Source organism: Caretta caretta, chromosome 28, assembly GCF_965140235.1.
Source record: "Caretta caretta isolate rCarCar2 chromosome 28, rCarCar1.hap1, whole genome shotgun sequence".
Classification (NCBI taxonomy): Eukaryota; Metazoa; Chordata; order Testudines; family Cheloniidae; genus Caretta; species Caretta caretta.
Genome location: NC_134233.1, coordinates 3922562 through 3937261, shown reverse-complemented (window position 1 = coordinate 3937261; position 14700 = coordinate 3922562). Strand labels below are relative to the sequence as shown.

The following is a 14700-nucleotide window of genomic DNA, read 5'->3' as shown; positions in this document are numbered from 1 at the left end:
AGCTTTAGTCCATTTAATGTGTATCATCATGTTAATTTTATATCGTTCTAGTTTGAATGCAGTACCAAGTGAAATGCCTTTCAGAATATTAAAGTATATTAAATCAACACTACTGCTGTTATCAAGCAAACTTATAGACTCAACAAAAAAGATATCTAGTTACTTTGACAGGAGCTGTTTTCCATAAACCCATGTTGATTGACGTTACTTATATTACTGTTCTTTAATTCCAGTATCAGCTGCTCTGTTATCTTGCCTGGGATCAATCTCAGACTGACAGGTATATAATTACCTGGGTCATCCTGTTTGCTTTTTTAAAATATTGGCACAGTGTTGGCTTTCTTTGACTCTTCTGGAACTTTCTCCATGTTCCATGACTTGTTGAAAATGAACATTAAAGCAAGCTCTTCAGCAGGCTTTCTTAATACTCTTGTTTGCAAGTTATCCAGACCTACTGATTAAACATGAGTCCCTACTGGTTAACATCCTCCTGAGATACTAATAGAATGGAAAGAGTGTTATCATATGAAATGAATCATCATTTGTGTTTTTCCCAAATGTAGAACAGAAATATTTATCGAACACTTCTACCTTTTCTCTGTTATTATTGATAATTCTACCATTTCCACCTAGTAATAGACCAATACTATTTTTAGGATTCGCTTTGTTCCTAATAGACTTAAAAAACTCCTTATTGTCCTTAACTCTTCTGGCCACAAGATTTCGCCTTGTGTCCCTTTGCTTCCCTTATCAATTTTCTACAATTCCTAGCTTCTGATTTATATTCATTACTACCAACTTCCCCATTTCTTCCATTTATTTGAGATATATATGTATATAGTTGCCTTCACTTCCCCTCTAAACCAGGTCTTTTTTTTTTTTTAACCAGTATGTTCATCTGTCATTATTGTGGCTTTTCGGGCATCTAGCAAAGTGTTCTTAAACAGTTCCGAATTCACTGTTTGAACTCTGACAGGGCTGGAGACACCAAACTGAAGTCAGAAATCACCACGGGCTGCCTTTTGAGTTCGCCCTCAAAGACACTTTGAATTGACAGATCACTACAACTCTGTCACTCTTAGGATCTAGATTGCAACTCATTTGTTTATTTATTTCTTTTTCCTAGTTAATAAACTTTCAGATAGGACTGGCTGCGGGCGTTGTGTTTGGTAGAAGATTGAAGGTACCAACTGATCTGGGATAAGTGACTGGTGCCTTGGGACTGGAAGCAACCTGAATGTGGTGCGATTTTTGGTGTAAGTGACCATTTATCACTAAGTCCAGTTTGTCTGGGTGGCAGGATAGACTGGAGAGTCTAAGGGGACTGTCTGTGACTCCATGGTAAGGCTGGTAGAGTGATCCAGGAACTCACAGTTGTTACTGGCTTGGTGAAATCTAATTATAGAACACAGCACCAGCATGGGGTGTCTGCCCTGTTATTGACAGACTGCCTGGAGGTCAGCACTCACAGTTGTGAGCCTCTCCACACAGCGTGACGGGGTAAATTGAGGTGACTGACCATTCTTCAGCTCTCCCTGGCTCCCTCTGTGTGTGTGTGTGTGTGCGTGAAAGAAGAGGCCATAAGGTCCCCTTAGTCCCACCCTGTGCTATGGGTCACTGTAAGAGATGGGCCAAGATACCGAATTCAGATCTGGGCTCCATCTCTAACAGCCCAAATTGCCGGGGTCTGGGGCTGTGGTTCACCTCATAGTGAAGATGGCGTCAATTGGGACCCAGATCCCAGTCTGGGTTTGAAATCTCTGATAGATGTGGGGCTTTGGGGCCCAGGGCTCTATTGTTTGGGCCCAACAGGTCTGAGGTGATAAGGGTTAGGAGGTTGGGGATAAAGATAAAGGAGAGATGTGACGAGTGACCCTAGAAATTGCTCAGAGCAGGGGAGACCTTGTTTCATTGACCCTGCCACTCTGGAGCCACTTTTGCCTTTGAAGTAACTGGAACATCCTGGCTCAAAGCTTTTCTGCCAAGTGTAAAATCCCGGCCCGGGCGGGGGGTTCAGGCCCCAAGGTCAGTGGCTCTGGAATGGAATCAGAACAGACTCATTGTAGAGGGGAGGAGACGGACTGGCTCCTAACAGGGCTCAGGGCAAACAGACCCATAGCATGGTTGAGGGAGAGAGAGCAGCTGAAATTCAGCAATGCCTGCAGGCAGAAGCAATTGGAAGGGTGGGGACTGCCATGGTGATGCCATGGGGGGGCTGATGTTGGGGATTGTCCCAATGTCCACTGCTGTCTCTCCTGTTGCTAGGGGACAGACTCGGGTGGCAGAGCAACATCCTAGCGGGGATTAGCATTACTGCTCTCAGAAGGAAATCTGTTCCCACAGGTCTCCTAGTGCACAAGCATCCTGCTTCCACACGCAGCCAGAGAGGGCAAGAGAAAGAGATGGGAGCCCGGCAACCAAGCCTGGCAGCCCCACAGTGCCAGTGCAGGGAGAGCGTTGTGCTCTCACCCAATGCAGAGAAGAAGGTGGGATGGATTTGCGCTGCTTGTCTCTCTTACCTCATTCAGTCTGCGAGCTCTTTGGGCAAGGCCTTGTCCGATTTGTGTGGTGTAAGCGCAGAGCACATTGAAGGCACTGTTCACATCATTTATAATAACCCCACCCCTGTCCTGTATCTCTGGCTCCAGCACCAGGATAAAATACCATACTCTTTGCTCTGGCTTGGAGAGCAGAGGAAGCGCTGCATGGTCCTCACCATGCTGAGAACACTCACAGCTTTACACTTAGACAATTTCTACAATCAATGCTCATGCTTCAGGGCTTCAATTTGTCACCTGCAGGGGTCAGGGAGGAATACTTTCCCCGCAGATGCACAATTGGCCCAGTGCATTTTGGTTTTCTTTCGCCTTCCGCTGAAGCATCAGGGATTGGCCACAGCTGGAGGAAGGACACAGGACGATATGGACCAGGACATAGACATAGACTATGAGGGTTGGAAGGGACCTCAGGAGGTCATCTAGTCCAACCCCCTGCTCAAAGCAGGACCAATCCCCAATTTTTGCCCCAGATCCCAAATGGCCCCCTCAAGGATTGAACTCACAACCCTGGGTTTAGCAGGCCAATGCTCAAACCACTGAGCTATCCCTGCCACCCGCCCTGAGGTGTTACAGTAAGTGCTTTGTTCCTAGATGCCCAGTTGGTGATTCTTGCTCCCAGGCTCAGGGTCACACTGATTGCCAGTTTTGGGGTCAGGAAGGTGTTTTGCCCCAAGTCAGACTGGCAGGGACCTTGGGGGGGCAGGGGAAGTTGGGGTTCAGCTTCCTCTCCAGCATGGAGCAGGGATCCTGCTAGGATCATCTGAACCTGTCTCACCCAAACAATTCTCTGCCACTGCAGGGGCCTGAGGCCTTGGTGGCATCTCGGTCCCTCCTGCTCTGTCTGTGGCCGCAGCCCGTCAGTCTCTGGAGGGCTGGGAAGTGGAGAAGAGAACTGACTGTGATTTGGTCCGGTGAAATCTGTTTGGCAAGGCTCTGATAGGAGTTGTGTCTTTAACTCTGGTTATTTTTGAAGTGGGGTTCAGAGGCGCCGTGGGATTTACCCCAGGTCACCCAACCAGTCAGCAGCAGAGCTCAGGGGTCCTGACACTGAACCGTCTACGTCTAGCAAAGGACTTGTACCATCACAAGGTGTGTTTTTTTTCCCTCGATGTTATTGTCATTAACCGTATTGGCCATTGATATTTCAGTGGTTCCTTTGACTTCCCTTCTCAGTCACCTGTTGTGGAGAATGTGGACATTTTTGTAATGTTTTTATGAACAATATGCATGACTCCGTTTCCCCACTCACTGTGTATTGCCACAGCCTGGGTGTAAAGGGGTTAATATTTCCTCTGGGACAAGGTGAGACAAGGGGTGTGGGTCATAAGCAGGCAGGTCTGGGTTGGTTTAAATGAACTGTCAAGGAGAGGAGAACGTGTGTGCTCAGCAGGACGGCACCTGAGAGAAAGGGACCAAGTGGGTGTGTGGGGTGTTAAGATGACTGCTGTGTAGCAGAGAGAGCTGAAATCCAGGGATTTTGGAGCAGAGGGGCAGGGGATGCTGCCAACACAGGCTCTGAGCTCGGTTTGGCTTTCCCAGACAAACCTGCCCCCCTTGGTCCTGGAGTCCAGGTGACCAATGACGAGGGCGTGGTCTGAACAGGCCGTGCAGTGTCACTGCCAATCCCTGCTGGCTGCATCGTTGCCAAAGGGGTCGAGTCTCTCACAGGGGTCTACATTCAGCTGGACTCACTGGGGAGCCCCGGCAAGAAGCAGAGGGGCTGGAGGCCCAGGCCTCCATCTCAGAGTTGTGGGGCCATGGCACTCCCCCTTGCAAAATGTGGAGGCCTCAGGCCTAGAACAATGAAGGGAGCAGTCCCAGAGCGACTGTAATGGCTGGGTCAGAGCAACCTGTAAATCCGCGACAGCTGGCGGGAGAGCTGAGACGCTGAATGCAACAGCAAAGTTTTGCAAGAAGTGACCGCAACAGTAGAAACAAGCTTAGTTCCAGAAAACAGTGGGGGAGGTGGCATGTAACCAGTTCCTTGAGAGGCATATTATAGAGCTGTGCAGAGAGGACTAAACATTGGGAAGTGAACCCTGATCCAGACCATTACTACAGGGAAATAATAGAATAATCAATCCTAATACAGAAAAGGCAGAAAGCAGAATCCCACTATACATATAAAATGATGGGGTCTAAATTAGCTGTTACCACTCAAGAAAGAGACCTTGGAGTCATTGTGGATAGTTCTCTGAAAAGTGGATACTCAATGTGCAGCGGCAGTCAAAAAAGAGAACAGAATGTTGGGAATTCTTAGGAAATGGACAGATAATAAGACTGAAAATATCCTACTGCCTCTATATAAATCCATGGTACGCCCATATCTTGAATATTGCGTGCAGATGTGGTCTCCCTATCTCAAAAAAGATATATTGGACTTGGAAAAGGTTCAGAGAAGGGCAACAAAAATGATTAGAGACATGGAACAGCTGCCGTATGAGGAGAGATTAATAAGACTGGAATTATTCAGCTTGGAAAAGAGACAATTAAGGGGGGATATGATAGAGGTCTATAAAATCATGACTGGCTTGGAGAAAGTCAATAAGGAAGTGTTATTTACTCCTTCTCATAACACGAGAACTAGGGTCACCAAATGAAATTAATAGGCAGCAGGTTTAAAAGAAACAAAAGGAAGTATTTCTTAACAGAATGCACAACCTGTGGAACTCTTTGCCAGAGGATGTTGTGAAGGCCAAAACTACAACAGGGTTCAAAAAATAAAAACTAGATAAATTCATGGAGGATGGATCCATCAATGGCTATTATGAGATGGTATTTCTAGCCTCTGTTTGCCAGGAGCTGGGAATGGGCGATGGGATGGATCACTTGATTATTACCTGTTCTGTTCAGTCCCTCTGGGGCACCTGCATTGACAGGATAGTGGGCTAGATGGACCTTTGGTCTGGCCCAGTATGGATGTTCTTATGTCTGTCTGACCCCCTTTGTTCGACTCCCAGATGTATGTCCCGACTGCTTCCCTCCGCCCACCCTTAACCTACACCTCTTACCTCTCCAATCCTTTGTTCTTGAGCTGGGGAGAAGCTGTTCAGCCTCCCTAAGAAGAGGTGGGGAAGTTCATTGTGGCATGACGCCCCATATTCTTTATAGTAATATTACTGTGATGTGAGTATGGCATAATTATGATGTATTTTGTGCAAGATAAGGCATGTGAGAGATCATTGGAAAAGTTATGATTTACTGAATATGATTATCGTACTAGTATGCATGTATCTTTTTTGTATCTGAAGTTTGGAATATTGTCTATGCATCTATTACAAATGTGTTTACACCTGGGGAACACCCACTAGGCAGAATGCAATCAGTCTAGATGGATGGCTGGGAAAGGCCATTAGGGAGAACAATAGGTCTTCGAAGATGCTAGTCACCCGCCAGGGAGCTTTCCTGAGAAGCCTTCCTGGGGACACTGCAAACAGTCTCTGAGTTATGGCTGCAGGGACATGTGACCAAGTCACTTGGTACTGGACTTCATGATAATACTAGTGTTTTTCCACTGACCAGGAGTGGGAATCAAACTGGGACACAAAGGGTCCCTGCCATATGCAAAAACTATTTAAGGCAGGGGGGTGACATCATCATTGTTCGTTCTTCACTGACTCCCCGCCCGAGAAAGAAGGCTGCTGGAAACACCTGAGAAACAAAAGGACTGAACTAGGGGGAAGGGCTGAACCCAGGCTAGAGTGTTGCCTTCCCTGTGTCTGGAATATCTGGAATTTAGTTGGATTTAGTTGGTGTTGGTCCTGCTTTGAGCAGGGGATTGGACTAGATGAAATCCTGAGGTCTCTTCCAACCCTAATCTTCTATGATTCTATTAATTTTAAGCTGCAAGCAAGGGCAGCATGTCTTCAAGACTCTCTGTAAACTGCCTTTAGGGTGAGAATTTGCTGCTCATATCCAATTATGTGAATATATTGAACTTAGATTGCGTTTTTGTTTTATTTGCTAGATAATCTGCTTTGATCTGTTTGCTATCCCTTATAATCACTTTAAATCTATCTTTTGTAGTTAATAAACTTGTTTTGTCTAAAAGTAGTGTGTGGAAATCATAACTTGGGGCAGAAAGCTGTGTATAGCCTTCTCCACACTGAGGGAGGGGGTGAATTTCATGAGCTTATGCTGTACAGTTATCTCTGCAGTGCAAGACGGAACAATTTTGGGTTTACCCTCAAGAGGGATGTGTGTACTTGAGTACTGGGCAATTCCTTAGCTAAGCCTTCCCATGCAAAGGTGATTTCAGTGTCTGTGTGTTTCTGCAGCTAGGTGTGTCCCTACTTGTGTGGTGGTGAAAGTGTGAGGCCGGGAGCATGTCTGCAGCTTGTCACAGTACTACAGGGTGAAAGGGAGTCAAGGCTGGTGGATCAGGCAAAGTCAGTGGTACCCCAGTTCCAGGCAGCACCTCAAAGAGCTGGGGGGAACCAGTCACATCCTTATCCCCCTGCCTTATTGGTTGCTAGGCATCAGTGTCCTGGCAATTGGATTTGGCATTTTCTTCTCAGATGCTCCACTGATATGGGAAGCATGGCCCAGACAGCTAGGCAACACTCACGCTTCTGGTTTAGCCTGCCCAGAGAGCAAACAATCCCTTTCCACCCACTAGGTAACAATGCAGCATGTAGGGGAAACTGAGGCACACATAGGCTTTATATAAATATTACAAAAAATGACCACTTTGTCACACAAATCAAAATGGGGTTATGGCAAATAGATCCTGTCAAACTAACTTGATAGCTTTTTCTGACAAGATTACAAGTTTGTTTGATAAAGATAATAGTGTTGATGTAATATACTTAGACTTCTGTAAAGCATTTGACTTGGTATTGTGTGACATTTTGATTCAAAAACTAGAACAATATAAAATTAACATGCCATAGAGTAAATGGATTAAAAACTGGCTAACTAATAGGTCACAAAATGTAACAGTAAACAGGGAATCGGTTCTTGACCCTACGTTAGTTAGCATGTTTATCAATGACCTAGAAGAAACATAAAATCACAAAACTAAGGTGTCATACAGCTAAGGGTAGCCTAGAATTCCTGCTTACCTGTAAGGGGTTAAGAAGCTGAAATAACCTGGTTGGCACCTGACCAAAAGGACCAATGGAGAAAGAAGATCCTTTCAAATCTTGGGGTGGGGAAGGCTTTGGTTTTGTGTGTTCTCTTGGGAAGCAGAGAAGCATCAGGTCAGAAAACTCCTTCTCCTATAAACCATCCTAACAGTCTCCCATATTACAAAAGTTGTAAGTAAAAGCCAAGCAAGGCGTGTTAGATTATCTTTTGTTTTGCTTGTGAATTTTTCCTTTGCAGGAGGGAGGTTTTTTCCTGTTTTTTGTAACTTTGAAATGAAGCCTAGAGGAAGTTCTGCTGTGTTTTTGAATCTTTTGTTACCCTGTAAAGTTATTTTCCATCCTGATTTTACAGAGGTGATTTTTACCTTTTTTTTTTTTTAAAGAACCTGACTGATTTCTCTATTGTCCTAAGACCCAGGGGTTTGGGTCTGTGATCACTTTGTAACCAATTGGTTAGGATATTATCCTCAAGCCTCCCCAGGAAAAGGGGTGTAAGGGCTTGGGGGGATATTTTGGGGGAATAGGAACTCCAAGTGGTCCTTTCCCTAATTCTTTGTTAAATCACTTGGTGGTGGCAAAATTTGTGTCTTGGGGAAGTTTTAACCTAAGCTGGTAGAAATAAGCTTAGGGGGTCTTTCATGAAGGTCCCCACATCTATACCCTAGAGTTCAGAGCGGGGAGGGAACCCTGACATAAGGGGACTAGTAAAAAACAAAGAGGACAAGTCACTGATACAGAGCGATATGGATCTCTTGGTAAACTGGGCACAAGCAAACAAGATGCGTTTTAATATGGTTACATGTAAATGTATACATCTAGGAGCAAAGAATGTAGGCCACACTTACAGGACGGGGATTCGCTGGGCGCAGAGGTGGATAATAAAGTGAACATGAGCTACCAGTGTGATGCTGTTGCCAAAAGAGCTAAACACATAAACAGAAAACTCTTGAGCAGGAGTAGAGAGGTTATTTTACCTCTGGATTTGACGCTGGTCTGACAGCTGCTGGAATACCGTATCCAGTTCTGCTGCCCCCATTTCAAGAAGGAGGTTGATAAACTGGAAGAAAGAACGATTAAAGGATTAGAAAACATGCCTACAATGATAGATCCAAGGAGCTCAATCTATTTAGCTTACCAAAAAGAAGGTTAAAGGATGCCTTGATTACACGCTGTAGTTACCTTCATGGGGAACAAATATTTAACAATCAGCTCTTCAATCTAGCAGAAAAAATCTAACATGCTCCATTGGCTGGAAGCGGAACTTAGGCCATGTCTACACTAGCGAGTTTCCAGTGACACAGCTGTACCGATACAGCTGTGCCGCTGTACAATCACTTTTGTAGCCGCTCTCTACTGGTGGGAGGAGCTCTTCTGTCAACATAATTAAATCACCTCCAACAAGCCGTGGCACCTCTGACAACAGGGGGGCTGGAGCCCAAGGGCTCCATCTCTGACTAGCAGAGCCATGGGGCAAACAATGGAGGCCTCAGGCCCAGCACAATGAAGCATGGCTGGGTAAAGGCCGGGGGGCACAGACCATCCTGGAAATCCAGGATACCGACATTGTTTAACTGTAACTTACGTTCATTGCCAGTTACTTCCCCTTTCCCCCACCCCTTATATACTGATTTTTGTGTGTTTTATCGCTGAACCCACATCTCCTTTGACCCAGGCTGGGTTTTGGCCCACTCTCACTTTTTCTGTGTCTGCAGAATTGTAGCTTTTTGGTCATCAAGTAAGTTCTCCCCAAACACCTCCCAGTTTTCGTTACCGTTTCCCACTATATATTCATGGTCCCACTCACTTAAGCCAGCTGCTGCTTTAAGCTTTGGGAAATTGGCCCTCTAGAACTGCAAGTACACATGACCCTAATTGGTGCCGTATTCTGTTCGCACAAAGTAAATGCAACCGGATCATGATCACTGGTACCTCGGCAACTGCTAATGTTCAGCTCAGTGATTAACTGTTCTTTGTCCCTCAGAACGAGGTTCCATACTGAGTTCCTTTGCATTGGGAGCAGGATTCTCTGTGTTAGGAAATTATCATCTATTGTTTTTATATACCCCAAGGAAGTTTTGTTACCAGCCAAAGGAAATGTGTAGCAAGTGTTTCCCAGGTTGAAGTCCCCCATAATAACAGTGTTTCTTCCTACACGTTATTGACAGATGCTTAAGAAGCAGTTTGTTCTGTTTCCTAGTGAGATTAGGTGGTCTGTAACAGATGCCCACCAGTACCCCCCCCCATATCCTCAGTTTTACTTTTATCAGTGAGAACTTTAATCCATTAGCCTTTGTGGTCCTGTGATTCTGCATGGTCTGGGACAGGTAACGGCGCCTTTGAGGTAAAGTACCACCTCTCCCCTTTTTCCCATTCTGCCCTGACGGAACAAGTTTTAACTATTGATTTTTAACGTTCCAGTCACAAATCCAAGCCAGCAAGTTTCAGTAATACCAGCCATGTCGTGTGTCCTCTCTCCTACCTGAGTGTCTCCAACGCCTCTTGTTTATTCCCCAGGCTCCGGGCATTAATATAGAGATAATTAAACATGTGCTCCTTACATGCCCCTTTGTGCTTGGATTTGTCAGATGCATAACACTGAGTCTGGTTTACATATCTGGGGGTTTGTACCATGTGAAGGGGAACACTCGCTGGCAGCTCCACCTAGTGGTCAGGCCAGGTGTGCTGAGTTGTCTTCTTCCCAGGCTTCCCATTTGGGTTGGGGTTTGGGATTCTGGACCCTTGCACCTTCAGGATCATCCCCAGTTAGGTTCCCACCAAGGGATAGACTTCTGTCATTGTCACCTTTTCAGGGGTTGGTAGGGGAGCTCGGGCCCACCCTCTCCACAGGACTCTGATCCAGGGCCCAGCGGTAGGCTGTTGAGATCGGCACTTTGGAGTGTAATGCAACTGCCTCCCTGGATCGCTTCCTACCAGCATCTCTTCCTGCAGGGTAAATTAAAATCTCTGAGCTTCAGAAGTCCGCCGTCCCTCTTGGTTAGGTCTGTATCTCCAAGCCTCAGGCTGCAAGAGTTCCTGGGATGCCCCTTCCCAAGAGTTCAGAGCACAGGTCTGCTCCCTTCCGCTGCTTGCCCCCTTCTGAGATGCTCTGCTTCCCCTTTTAAGCCCTGCCTCCAGCCTGTGCAGGCACGTTCCAGGATCTGCAGAAGTGTGTCTGAATTGGCGTCTTTGTAGGTCACTGCAGAAGGGGTCTCTCCTGCTGACCTCAGAATCTAGTTTATTCTGGTGGTGGCGTTCTTCATCTTCGCTCACGGAAGGCAGCTAGCTGTCCTGCCGTGCTTCTACCTATTGCAGAATGCCCTGTCCACTCTTCTTAGCATACAGTCCCCACTAAGGACTGTCTGTCTCCTTTGGCCAGTTGTGGATGTTCTCTTGGGCTTGTCTGGGTCTGTCTAGCCTGAGCTGGCAGCAGTTCTCAGTTCTTTTCTCTAATGTCTGTAGGTCCTTCCCTCTGGTTCGTTCTTGGAGGTTGCTCTCTTCAGATGCCTTACTCTGCGCCTGGCAGCGATTTGATACTTCCAGCTGTGAGCAGATCCTTGGGGTTCTCCTACCTCCGGAGATAACAAATTTCCAGTCATCTTTTCTGTTTTCTTGTCTCCCTTGGTCACTGGACTCCACAGCCTCCCAGTGTGGTATCTGCCATGGTGCTGGCTGGATCTGAGTACCCAGGAATTTCGCCATAGCCTTGGTGTTTTGCAACATGATCAGCTGTTCCTCCGGACCACAAACCTTCTCCTCCATCAAGCTGCCAGCCTCACACCTCATGCAGATGGAGTCTCCTCAGGCAGGAAGTGAGTGTGGCATATCTGGTGCAGGTCACAATAGCTGTTCACTCTTGTAATGTGCCGATAAAGGCTTCAAACGCTCTTCCACAAACTCCCATGGAAACTCGGCCCTTAGCCGCTTGCTGTTATCCTGTCCCTATGGAGGAGATTGCTGATGATCTAGGGCTCTTTAATCTAAGAGACAATGGCTGAATGAGATGCTGAAGTGAGACAAAAATCAGACTAGAAATTTTTATCAGTGAGGAACCATCAGAACAATGGATCTAGGGACATAGTGGGGTCTCCATCACTTGGAGTCTTTAAATCTGACCTTAACATCTATTAATTAAATATATATCTGGTTTAATTGGTTTGCAAAGTGCTTGAATTTCTCAAGGAGAAAAAAAATCCAGTGATGGCTCATAGGTGTTTATATCCCAAGGCTGGAGTATGAAATGGGGTAAAGGCGGCATGCCCCAAGGTCAGTATATGCTGCCTTATCACTCGACAGAATCATGAAATGTGAGGTTAATATAACAGTATTTACAACTCTCTCATAAACATTGTATCCTTGGTAATGAAAAAGCAAAGTAATGTTTGTTGGGTTGCAGTAGGGATAATGCAGGGCCTGTGTACTTATATGTATATTTTGCTAACCTTTTACCTCAATAGAACAAACATTTAAACATAGAGTCGTGTGACTGAAAGGAAACCTGACTCACTCTTCTAGCTCAGATCTACCTTGCGTAGGACAGCCCAGGATTCAGTCACCAGTGCCCTGAAGGACCAAGGGAACTTATCCCATGTTGGTTTGGTGGGGCTGGAGCGACCCAGAGTTCAGGTGGCGGCAGGGTTTTCTTTTCCACAGGACTCTATAGAACAATATTATCCAGCCAAAAACTGTAGGACCCGATCCTGCGCCAGATTGTGCATCCCCTGGGGCTGCAGTTGCTGCAGGATGGGGGTCTTGGTTTGGAGGAAGTGAACTTGGAGGAATGAACTCAGGAGATGTGGATTCTCAGATGATGTTGGGCAAGGCCCTTCCTTACCCTATGCTTCAGTGTCCCCATCTGTAAAATGGCAATAATGATACCGACTGACCTCCTTTGTAAAGCGCTTTGAGACCTGCTGGTGGAAAGTGCTATATAAGAGCTAGGTGTTGTTGTTATATAGCTCATAACCATGAAGACAAGAAATAAGTTTAAAAACTACCTTTCTGGGGAGCATCCCCTCTCAGAAAAGCTCCTTATCTCTTATCCTTATTTCAATTGTCTTCGGCTACTGTGTGCTGTTTTCAGTTATTTTCTGTAAAAGCCCTGGAAGCAAATCCAGCCCCACACTTAGTTTGCTGGAAGTCAAGGTTGCTTTCAGACATCCTCAGAACGCAATGAGACCAGGAGTAAGTGAACAAGGTGTGATAAATGAAGGGAGGGGGGTAGCCCCCGTTTATGAACACCCAGCCAGCCAGTTAGCTGTAACATTCCTCCTTGTCTGTTCTCTGCTTTACCTGTAACGGGTTAACAAGCCCGCAGGTAAAAGGAAAGGAGTGGGCACCTGACCACAAGAGCCAATGGGCAGTTAGAACTTTTTAAAATTGAGAAAGAAACTTTCCCTTGGTCTGTTCTCCGGAGAAGGAGACATGGAGCAGCAGTGTTGTGTAAGGCTTGAACCAGGTATGACATTTCATCTTCCATACCTAGAAGAAATTATTTGGACAGGGAATGTTTCGTTAGACACAGTCAGGTTTATTTTTTTATTTTGGCTTGGGGATCTCCTCTGTGCTAACCCCGATGCTATTGTTTGCTTGTAACCTTTAAGCTGAACCCCCCCAAAAGCTAGTTGGGTGCTTAATATTTGGAATTGCGCTTTTAAAATCTAGCAAAAGCCTAAGCTCTAGATATATTTTTTTCTTTTTAAATTTTTTTTTAACCTTTTTTAAGAACAGGATTGGATTTTTGGTGTCCTAAGAGGTTTGTGCATGTTGTTGGATTAGCTGGTGGCAACAGCTAATTTCCTTTGTTTTCTTTCTCAGCTCTTCCCCGGAGGGGCATGAAAGGGCTTGAGGGTACCCCACAGGGAGGAATTCCCAAGTGTTCCTTCCTGGATCCAAGGGTTTTCTTTGGGGTTTTTTTGTTGTTTTGTTTTGTTTTGCATTTGGGTGGTGGCAGCGTTTACCAAGTCAAGGTCAGAGAAAAGCTGTAACCTTGGGAGTGTAATACAAGCTTGGAGTGGCCAGTATTAATTTTTAGAAGCCTTGCAGGCCCCCACCTTCCGCACTCGGAGTGACAGACTGGGGATTCAGCCTTGTCACACGGACATGAGCTTTGACACACGTTGGCTACATCTTCACTGACAAAACAGTTGTTTCTACAGGGGTAGGGTGACCAGACAGCAAATGTGAAAAATCGGGACGGGGGGTGAGGGGTAATAGGAGCCTATATGAGAGAGAGAGCCAAAAATCGGTACATGTGGTCACCCTGTACAGGGGTGATAGCTCTGTAAAGGGGGATTAGCCATTGGAATAAACTCCCAGGGGAAGTGGTGGATTCTCCATTTCTTGATGTTTACAGATCCAGGCTGGAGGCCTTTCTGGGAGATGCTTTAGTCCAACGCAAGTTACTGGGCTCAATGCAGGGGTAGCTGAGTGACGTGGAAGGGCCTGTGGAGGTCAGACTGGATGATCTAATGCAGCGTCTCCCAAACTGTTTTGGCCACGGAGCACTTTTTAGTCTATTACCGAATACTTATAATATTATTCTGTAGTCGTTTGGTTTTCAAATAAAAAATTGCGTTATTTATGCTCAAATATATTTTATTTTATAAAACAAAGCAAAAATACAAATTTAAAATAACTTGAACTAACAATTTTGAACTGGAAAGTGCTTATAAAGTAGTACAAAAATGAAGGGCAAGAGTCATAATTAAACTCTAGATTCTTTCACGGAACACCTCTTCACCTCATGAGGAACACCAGTGTTCCACGGAGCACAGCTTGGGAAACGCTGATCTAATGGTCTCTTCTGGCCTTAAATTCTCCGCATCTCAATATACAGCCCTAGTGGAGACGAGGGACAAGTAGTTTTTACCTCCATGTAACTTGCTGAGGTCAACACTAGACCCCCCCGCACGCACACACTTCAGCTTGAGCTCACCTAGCTACATGGAAGTAGAAATTCCAGAGCCTTGTCTCCACTAGGGTTGTACTTGATCAGCGCTATGCCCGTTTTGCAGTGACGCCATAGCCCTAGAGGTCTACTGAAGCTCCAGAGCTGC

General features: G+C 45.8%; 1 protein-coding gene across 1 annotated transcript in view; it reads left to right on the top strand.

Moving 5' to 3' along the window:
* Positions 1-1130: 1130 nt before the first annotated feature.
* The window catches only part of LOC142070370 (ultra-long-chain fatty acid omega-hydroxylase-like), a 43736-nt gene continuing 30166 nt past the window's right edge, over positions 1131-14700 (top strand). The window contains 2 exon segments of the mRNA XM_075124092.1: positions 1131-1256; positions 3532-3647. The gene's annotated coding sequence lies outside the window, so the exon portion shown is untranslated.